General features: G+C 40.7%; 1 protein-coding gene across 3 annotated transcripts in view; it reads left to right on the top strand.

Moving 5' to 3' along the window:
• The window catches only part of KCNJ6 (potassium inwardly rectifying channel subfamily J member 6), a 298,142-nt gene extending 289,301 nt beyond the window's left edge, over positions 1-8,841 (top strand). For all 3 annotated transcript variants that reach the window (XM_082394589.1, XM_082394591.1, XM_082394590.1), the window contains one exon: positions 234-8,841. The gene's annotated coding sequence lies outside the window, so the exon portion shown is untranslated. The remainder of the gene's footprint in view (positions 1-233) is intronic.
• The last annotated feature ends 2,109 nt before the right edge of the window (positions 8,842-10,950 follow it).

The raw sequence follows: 10,950 nt of genomic DNA on the forward strand, positions 1-10,950 counted from the left end.
TTCTTTAGTTGCGGCAAGCGGGGGCCACTCTTCATCGCGGCGCGCGGGCCTTTCACTATCGCGGCCTCTCTTGTTGCAGAGCACAGGCTCCAGACGCGCAGGCTCAGTAGTTGTGGCTCACGGTCCTAGTTGCTCCGCGGCATGTGGGATCTTCCCAGACCAGGGCTCGAACCCGTGTCCCCTGCATTAGCAGGCAGATTCTCAACCACTGCACCACCAGGGAAGCCCCAAAGGCGATTTTTAAAATTTACTTACAAATTCTTTTAGAAGCCCTAATTTCAAATCAGAGATATTCATTTTTGCCTCCAGGATGCAAAGTCCCCCCCGGTACTATTTCTCCTTGAACTTGCCATTTTCCATCTGGCTTTGAAACTGAGAAAAAAACTCCTTGACATTGGCATGAAAGGTGAAGTGGAATTTAGCACTGAAGCTTTTAGAGTTCAATTCAGTCTGGCCCCATGAATCAGGCTGGAATAAACTCTGCTAACCAGGAATGTCTCAGCAGCAATCCCACTGGACACCGACCTCATGGAAACTTTGGACACGGTGGTACTCAAGATGATGGCCTGCTTTCAGAGAGAGGATCTTAACATTCAAATCTCTAAGTCATGCCCACACTGTACAAGTCAGGCCAGATCAGATCCCAGAGTTTGCATTTCACTGGGTCAGCTGGCCGTGTTCAGATGGGTGTTAGGGAATAAGTGAGAACTTTCCACAACCTGAGCAGCTTGACTTCCATCTTATTTTTTAATTCTATTACAACAGGCATCAGCAAGACGTGTGGGCTCTTCTCCTGTGGTTCCTCTCTATTTGTATCTTCATGTGCTTTTTTTCCTTTTCTAAAAGACTCCGCTAAACGTACACAATGCAGTGGGAGTTTCCAGTCTTTTGTAACTAACACATCAACTGACAAATGCATACACACATATATACATATACTCAAATATACATGCACTTATATACACGCGCACGTGCGCGCGCGCACACACACACACACACACACCACACGCACTTATCCTTCCCAATCCGTTATGAGCTGGTCCACATAAGTGAATTTCCAGAAAGCCAAAGCCATAACAATAATAATCACTTCCCCCCGGCCCTCCCTCACCATCACTGTGATATTCTTTCTGAAATGTACCATATGCTTCCCTGAAGCCACAGGCAAAGGGTCATACATATAGTAGCCTTTCTTTTCACTGGTATGTAGGAAACCTGGATTCAGTCTGAGGAGACTGGGATTCTGGTCCTGGTTCCATCCCCAGATGGGCCGTGTGATCTTGAATAAATAAATGAACTGCTTTGAAACAGTTTTCTCATCTTTTAAGAACTTAGTTAACCTTATTTTCTTAGAGCAGTTTTAGGTCCACAGCAAAACTGAGCGAGAAATATAGAGACTTCCCATATACTCCCTGTCCCCACACATGTACAACCTCCCGCGTTATCAACATCCCCCATCAGAGTGGCTACATTTGTTACAATTGATGAACCTATCTTGATTGTCATTATCACCTAAAGTCCATAGTTTACATTAAGGTTCACTCGTGGTATTGTACATTCTATGAGTTTTGACAAATGTGTAATGTATAACGACATGTATCCACCATTGTAGAATCATACAGAGTAGTTTCACTGCCTAAAAATCCTCTGTGCTCTGCCTATTCATCTCTCCCTCGCCCTAAACCTTAGCAACCACTAGTCTTTTTACTGTCTCCATAGTTTTGCCTTTTCCACAATGTCATATAGCTGGAATCGTACAGTATATAACCTTTTCAGATTAGCTTCTTTCATTTAGTAATACACATGTAAGTTCCTCCACATCTTTTCGTGGCTTGGTAGCTCATTTATTTTTAGTGCTGAATAATATTCCATTGTCTGGATGTACCACGGTTTATTTATCCATTCACGTACCAAAGGACATCTTGGTTGCTTCCAAGTTTTGACAACGATGAATAAAGCTGCTATAGATATTTGTGTGCAGGATTTTTATGTAGACATCAAGGTTGTTTTTTTTTTCATTTGGGTAAATACCAAGGAGCATGAAGCCTGGATCATATGATAAAACTATGTTTAGTTTTGTAAGAAACTGCCAAACTGTCTTCAAAAGTGGCTGTACCATTTTGCATTGCCACCAACAGTGAATGATAATTCTTGTTGTTCCACATCCTTGCCAGCATCTGGAATTGTCAGTGTTTTGGATTTTGGCCATTCTAATAGGGGTGCACTGATATCTCATTGTTTTCATTTGCATTTCCCTGATGATATAAGATACGGAGCATCTTTTCATATGCTTATTTCCCACTGTACTTCTTCTTTGATGAGGTGCCTGTTCAGGTCTTTGCCCATTTTTTAAAAATTTTTGTTGGGCCATAGTTGTTTTACAATATTGTGTTAGTTTCTGCTGTACAGCAAAGTGAATCAGTTATACATATACATATATCTACTCTTTTTATTTATTTAATTTTTTTCTGAAAGTTTGTATTTTTTTTTAAATTTTATTTATTTATTTTTTATTTATTTTTGGCTGCATTGGATCTTCATTGCTGCACGTGGGCTTTCTATAGTTGCTGTGAGTGGGGGCTACTCTTCATTGAGGTGCACGGGCTTCTCATTGTGATGGCTTCTCCTGGTGCGGAGCATGGGTTCTAAGCACGTGGGCTTCAGTAGTTGTGGCCTACGGGCTCTAGAGCGCAGGCTCAGTAGTTGTGGCACACGGGCTTAGTTGCTCCGTGGCATGTGGGATCTTCCTGGACCAGGGATCGAACCTGTGTCCCCTGCATTGGCAAGTGGATTCTCAACCACTGTGCCACCAGGGAAGCCCTCTACTCTTTTTCAGATTCTTTTCCTATATAGGTCATTACAGAGTATTGAGTAGAGTTCCCTGTGCTATATAGTAGGTCCTTATCAGTTATCTATTTTATATATAGTAGTGTGTATGTGTCAATCCCAATCTCCCAATCTATCCCTCCCCCCCACTTTCCCCCTTGGTAACCATAAGATTGTTTTCTACATCTGTGATTCTATTTCTGTTTTGTAAATAAGCTCATTTGTACCATTTTTTTAGATTACACATATAAGCAATATCATATATTTGCCTTTGTCTGACTTACTTCACTCAGTATGAAAATCTCTAGGTCCATCCATGTTGCTGCAAATGACATTATTTCATTCTTTTTTATGCCTGAGTAATATGCCGTTGTATATATGTACCACATCTTCGTTATCCATTCCTCTGTCAATGGACATTTAGGTTGTTTCAGTGTCCTAGCTATTGTAAACAGTGCTGCAGTGAACATTGGGGTGCATGTATCTTTTCGAATTATGGTTTTCTCCAGGTATATGCCCAGGAGTGGGATTGCTGGAACCTATGGTAGCTCTATTTTTAGTTTTTTAAGGAACCTCCACACTGTTTTCCATAGTGGCTGTACCAATTTACATTCCCACCAGCAAAGTAGGAGAGTTCCCTTTTCTCCACACCCTCTCCAGCATTTATCATTTGTAGATTTTTTTAATAAATTTATTTATTTATTTATTTATTTATTTATTTATTTATTTATTTATTATTTATTTTTGGCTGAGTTGGGTCTCCATTGTTGCGCACGGGCTTTCTCTAGCGGAGGTGAGTGGGAGCTACTCTTCCTTGTGGTGCACGAGCTTTTCATTGTGGTGGCCTCCCCCCGCCGCCAAGCACGGGCTCCAGGCTTGCGGGTCCCAGCAGTTGTGGCACCCGGGCTTAGTTGCTCCACAGCATGTGGGATCCTCCTGGACCAGGGCTCAAACCCGTGTCCCCTGCATTGGCAGGCAGATTCTTAACCACTGCGTCACCAGGGAAGTCCATTTGTAGATTTTTTAAGCGATGCCCATTCTGACCTGTGTGAGGTGATACCTCATTGTAGTTTTGATTTGCATTTCTCTAATAATTAGTGATGCTGAGCATCTTTTCATGTGCTTTTTGGCCATCTGTATGTCTTCTTTGGAGAAATGTCTATTTAGATCTTCCGCCCATTTTTTGATTGGATTGTTTGTTTTTTTGTTGTTGTTGTTATTGAGCTGCATGAGCTGTTTGTATACTTTGGAGATTAACCCCTTGCGGTCACTTTGTTTGCAAATATTTTCTCCCATTCTGTGGGTTGTCTTTTTGTTTTGTTGATGGTTTTCTTTGCTGTGCAAAAGTTTTTAAGTTTAATTATGTCCCATTTGTTTATTTTTGTTTTTATTTTCATTATTCTAATTTATGTCAGAAAGTGTTCTGCCTATGTTTTCCTCCAAGAGTTTTATAGTATCCAGCCTTACATTTAGGTTTTTAATCCATTTTGAGTTTATTTTTGTGTATGGTGTTAGAGAGTCCTCTAATTTCATTCTTTTACATGTAGCTGCCCAGTTTTCCCAGCACCACTTACTGTATTTTCTCCATTGTATACTCTTGCCTCCTTTGTCATAGAATAATTGACCATAGGTGCATGGGTCTAATCTCTTTGCCCATTTTTTAATCAGGTTACTTTCTTATTGTTGAGTTTTAAGAGTTCTTCATATATTTTGGATAACAGTCCTTTATCAGATGAGTCTTTTGCAAATATTTTCTCCCAGTCTGTGATTTGTCTTCTCATTCTGTTGACAGTGTCTTTTGCAGAGCAGAAATTTTTAATTTTAATGAAGACCAGCTTATCAATTCTTTCCTTCATGAAATATGCCTTTGGTGTTGTATTTTAAAAGTCATTGCCATACCCAAGGTCATCTAGGTTTTCTCATATGTTCTCTTCTAGGAGTTTTCTAGTTTTGCGTTTTACATATAAATCTATGGTTCATTTTGAGTTAATTTTTGTGAAAGGTGTAAAGTCTGCGTCTAGATTCTTTTTTTTTTTTTTTTTTTTTAGTTCCCTGACCAGGGATCGAACCCTCATGCCCTGCATTGGAAGCACAGAGTCTCAACCACTGGACCACCAGGGAAGTCCCCTAGATTCATTTTTTAAAAATATGAATGTACTGTTTTTTCCAGCACCATTTGTTGAAATAACTATCTTTGCTCCATTGTATTGCCTTTGCTCCTTTGTCAAAGTTCAGTTGACTATTTATGTGGGTTTATTTCTGGGCTCTCTATTCTGTTCCATTGATCTGTTTGTCTGTTCTTTCACCAATACCACACCATCTTAATTACTGTAGCTTTATAATAAGCCTTGAGATTGGGTAATGTCAGTCCTCCAACTTTGTTTTTCTCCTTCAATATTGAGTTGGCTATTCTGGGTCTTCTGTTTCTCCATATAAACTTTAGAATCAGTCTGTCAATATCCACAAAATAACTTGCTGGGATTTTGACTGGAATTGCATTGAGTCTGTAGTTCAATTTAGGGAGAACTGACATCTTGGCAATATTGACTCTTCCAATCCATGAACATGGACTATCTGTCCATTTATTTAGTTCATCTTTGATACCTCTCATCAGAGTTTTGTAGTTTTCCTCATACACATTTTGTTAGATTTAAGCCTAAGTATTTCATATTGGGGAGTGCTAATGTAAATAGTGGTGTGTTTTTTATTTCAAATTCCACTTGTTCATTGCTGGTATATAGGAAAGAAAGTGATTGACTTTTTGTATATTAACCCTGTATCCTGCAACCTTGCTATAATGGCTTATTAGTTCCAGGAGTTTTTGCTTTATTCTTTCAGATTTTCTACATAGACAATTTAGACAATTATATCATCTGCAAACAAAGACAATTTTATTTCTTCCTTCTCAATCCCTCTAAGCACTGCTTTCACTGCATCCCACAAATTATGATAAGTTGTATTTCCATTTTCATTGAGTTCAAAATATTTTTTTAATTCTCTTGAGATTTCTGCTTTAACCTATGTGTTATTTAGATGTGTGTTGTTGAATCTCTAAGTACTTTGAGATATTTCATCTATCTTTCTGTTATTGATTTCTAGTTTAATTCCACTGCGGTCTAAAACAGACATGGCATGATTTCTATTCTTTTAAGTTTGTTGAGGTGTGTTTTATGGCCCAGAATGTGATTTATCTTGGTGAATGTTTCATGTAAGCTTGAGGGAAAAAAATGTGTCTGCTCTTAGTTTCATCTTTTTCAGCAAGTATTTGAATCCCACAGTCTCTGCGTCTATGACTCAGTATCTGTTCCGGTCTACATCACCATCAGATCTGGTCTATACCATCCTTCCTTACATTAAATAGCCCAAGATGGTTTAGCTTTAAGCCTTAGCTGCTTTTAAGAGTTTCACTGATTCCTTTGCTGGCAGCAGTGAAATTTCATCACCACCCATATGCTTGTCTCCAGCATCCCCTTGCCAACCACATCCTTCTCTCCTCTCTTTTACCACCACTAAACCTGTAGCAAATAAACAAGTTGTGAGTGTGAGTTAGGTACCTTCTAGACAAATGAGGTATTACCAGAGAAGCACTATACTCTCCTCTACAGTAGAAAAAGCCCCAAGGAAGCTTAGCATCTTTGATAGAAAATAAGTGCATGCCTACATCTTAGGTTCATCCATGAACAGCTCAGTCAGCTCCAGCAGGTTATTGGCAACTTATTTTTAACCTGAATCCAACTCTACGTTTCCTGAAGCATGCACCTGGGATCCCAGGCCAGCCAAAAAAAAAAAAAAAAATACTAAACCAAGCAGAACGTAATTAAGGAGGCAAAAAGCTTACACCATAATAACATTTTCATTCAACTGCTTTATTTCAACCATATCACTCTCTTCCACTATTAATTGAAAGACAATTCATTATGTTTGTCTTTCCTAATAAAATAGCACAATACTAAGGCCCCAAACATTTACTATGGCCCTATAAAATATGAGGTTGTTCTGTGAGCCATTTCCTAAGATAGAAAGAAAACTATTCTGGAAAGTTCACTAGTTCAAAAGTCCTAAGCAGTGCCTAAACTTCAATAGTCTTTTTAATCTGAATCTGTGAAATTGAGGGTAATTCTTAATCTGGTTTGAGCATTGCATGTTTGTAGACATCCATGTTTCTCTTGACCTGGAAGTTCTCATTCCTACCATCACACAGAAATGTCAGGAACTATTTAAACAAAACAAAGAACGGACGCTCCCAGGACCAGGTCATCAAGCTGGGGTGTCACTGGGGTGCATGTTGGTGTTCCAGGTCCAGTATCCATTCCTAGAGAATGCAGGTCTTCTAAAAAGAGACAAGGCTCAGACATACTTGATCTTCAATATTGTTCCCAGAAATTCTTTTAAGAACTTGAGTTTTTGATAAATTTCTCCTACAGAGAAATAAAATATTTCATTTTCAAGGTGCACGAAGTTCACCAATGCTGGGAGCAGGCATGCACTTGTATTTCCATTCTCAGGGATCTAAACCACCGACTAAAACTAGAAAAAGAAAGAACTCTCAAAATATAGAATACTCAAAAGAAAAAGAAAGAACTCTCAAAATATAGAATACTCAAAATATTCTGAAAACTGGCTGATGCTCCATATTTTATTATTCTATATCTACATGAGCTTGACTGAGTATTGGCCCATGAAAAGTTGTAGTACAGTGGGTGATGCCCTAGGCAAGTTACTCTGAAGACTAAGAAATGGTGACTTCTTCCTCTGCCCTCAACAAGCCTACAACCTCATGGCTACCAGCTCTCACCACGTGACAACACGTGCTGAGTGCATCAAGCCACACAAAAGCCTGGTAAGCAAATACTGACTCCCACTTTACAAATGAAGATACTGAGGCCTAAGAGGGAAATTAACATACTCTAGTTTTAGGAATAAGACAACCTAATAGAGAGGGCAAAACAACTGTTCTGAAATTTAAAGAAAGCAGATCAGCTTCCATGTAAGCCATAAGGAGTGGTTTCCTGGGAAAGGAAAGGATATTTGTCTTGACATTCCTTGAGACTAAATGGGATTTGGAAGATAGAGATCCAGGAGGGAGGGCCTTCCTTTCAGTTTGAGGAGCTAGCATGAGAGAGGGTCCAAAGATAGGCATACACAAAGCAAGACTGGGAGATGGTACCTAGGCCAGCCTAGATGGGTTGGGATGGCTTATTGTAGATTTGACGAAATATGCATTTTGAAAACTGGTGCTAAATTGTAGAAGACAGAATTCCAGGCTAAGGAACACAGACCACAGAAAGAATAGTACAGCAGCATTTATTAATAAACCCACCATCGTGCTTAAAAGGCTCTTAAGGCTTTAGGATTGAATTTTTTTAAAAGAATAACTTTCACTAGAAAAAGGCAAAATGTCCTTGACAAAACTGTCAAGCACTTTGATATGATTCAGTGAATCTGTGGAAACAGAATAAATCATTGGTGGAATTTCAATAGCATTTAGTAGTAAATTACAAGTCCAGAAAAATCATAAAACAAGGGTTATTATAAGAGAGATTTTTAGATATTAAATAATACAATGCAAAAAATGAAGTTTTACTTGAGCAAAACCAATGATCCTTTAGTGATAAACAGAAAAAAATAAGAAAATGCATCTTTCAAATAATCTTACCAAGGCTTCTGACTTTTCCTCGTGATAAGTGATTAGACTGGCTTCTGAAGTCAGTATTGCCAACCTTCCCGCCACGCTTTTTGGAAAGGAAAGCCAGGTAGGGCTCAAGTGCTGGTTTGGCTCCTGACCCACCTTTCAGTTCTTTTGTAACTCAACTCCAAGTACATCTGTGCACGGACAATGAGGCGAAAGCATGCAAAATGCGAAAGCACAAATTATGTATTGAGAAATCACTACAATGCCAAATTTTTTTAGAATAAAAAAATATATCTTTAAGAACTCGCTGTGTTAGGGAAACTGTTTACATATTGAGGTGTTCCTCTTTTTTTTGACTGGAACAATAAAAGAAAAATTTGATATGTCCTTGGTTTCTTCTTTTTGTGTGTGTGTGTGTGTGTGTGTCCAAAGAAGTCAGCCTTTTCTGTATGTGGGAACATGAATCATTTTTGAAGTGCCATATCCTTTCACAGGACCAACAGGATGTCAGACCTCCCCCCATATAAATCAAGGACGGTGTTATGGGTTTGTAATAATCCTTTCCCTCTCTCTCTTTCTGTCTGTCTCTCCATCTCTGTCTCTCTCCCCCCTCCCCTCCCCCACCCACCTCTCCCCACGCTCTGCCTATGGCCAGATCCCTGCACTGGGGCAGCCCTGCTCCTTCCCACACCTGCCCACCCAGGCAGGACCCATTCTATACCCATCTGCTGTTTGCACCTCATGAAACTTTAAAAGATGAAAGGGACCTCAGGACTCACAGAGCAGTTCACAGCTGCTTGTCACAACTCTAAGTGTCTTAACTAGAGGAGTTTAACAATACCAGGCAAAGTCCAATGTTGAACTGAAGAAACGTTCCTAAGAGAGTTTTCCATGTTCTCAGTGTTCCATTTTGCATGGGGTTGGCTTTGCCTAACTCCAGCACCTCAGCTCTGACTCCAGAGGGCCTTGGCCCCCAGCCCCCTCTAGGGAGGCATGAAAGAAGCCCCTGGGTCCAGCAGAGTTTTCAAATGGCATGTTGGTTGCCTTACACTATAACATGAACAGAAGACGTTGTGTAAAAATATACCTGGGTTATATCATTTCCCAGAGCCTGCTGGATGTGAAATAAAACCCTCAGGACACCATCACTATTTCATCCCACTTTTCCTAGTGTAACCTCCCCCCAAGTCTCGCTGCTGCACCTGGTAGAGTTACTAACCTGTCTTCTGCATCCCCCAGCCCCTTACACATCTGTCCCACTTAGCACTCACCAGGCCCAGCAGAAACCCATGGGCATGTCTCCATCCCTTCAGGTACCCAAGAGAAGAGCCCCTGTCCCTGCTTCTAGCTGACTCCCCTGGAGCCACCCTCCACATTATCCTGGAGCGATTGTCTAAAGCAACTCCCTAGCCAGAGCCATAGCTGGAGCCCCCTCATCTACTCTGGTGGTTTCCAAACTAAGCTGCGGAAACTTTTCTCTGACAGAACTCTCAAGCAGAAGCTCATTATTTGAATTAGACAAAAGATGAGTTGCCCAGTTGCAGCAAGGGTGGAGCTTAGGAGCCCTGCCCCTCAAACCCAAGTGCCCTGGGCCCCTGTCCTTGGAGCCCAGGTTAATAATCACTGCTGTGCAGCATCATTTCCAAACCTCTTGCTGGGCCTTATAAGGATGGGACAATATTCCACCCCACTAGCCCTCTTTATCAAATGTCTACATTCCCCAACAGGGCACGCCCTCCCAGGCCACCTAGACTTTGAAAACATTGCTTTTTCTTCCTGGAATGTGAATCTGGGGCCATCTGGGGAGCTCAGACATCCTTCCCAAACTCCTTCGACCCCAGCAGGCTTCCGAATTTCCATCTTCAGAGCTCATAAGCTAGCACTGCACTGTATATTAACTCTTCCTGTCTGTCGTCCCCAGTAGAGAGCAAACTCCTTACAGCCAAATATTGTCTCACTCATCTGTCCCCAGCACCTTCCACAAGGCTTGGTACTTAGTTGGTGCTTTTTTGTTGGATGGATGGATGGATGAGTAGGTGGATGGGTGGCTGGATGGATGCATGAGTGTGTGGATGGATGGGTAGATGGGTGGGTGAGTGGGTGGGTGGATGGATAGATGGATGAGTGGGTGGATGGGTGGATGAGTGAATGGGTAGATAGATGGGTGGGTGAATGGGTAAATGGGTGCGTAGGTGAATGGATGGTTGGATGGATGGAGTAGAAAGAGTAGTACATTCATAGTTTGCCATTCAGGCAACTACAGCAGCCACAGAAACTCCTATTATTGCTTTCACAGTTGCAGTATATTTTGAAAATCTCACTCTTTGCCAACCAGGAATGATCTGGTGCCTCCTTCCATCTATGGTAAAATGGTTTATCCTACCAATTACATGATCTGACATTTTGACAAAACGTGCTGCACTGCTCACATCTTACCACACTCTAATGGGTAATTTCTGTGAAATTCATTAGTTTACATTTTTAAAAGAGGT

Source organism: Balaenoptera borealis, assembly GCF_965194805.1.
Source record: "Balaenoptera borealis genome assembly, chromosome: 5".
Lineage (NCBI taxonomy): Eukaryota > Metazoa > Chordata > Mammalia > Artiodactyla > Balaenopteridae > Balaenoptera > Balaenoptera borealis.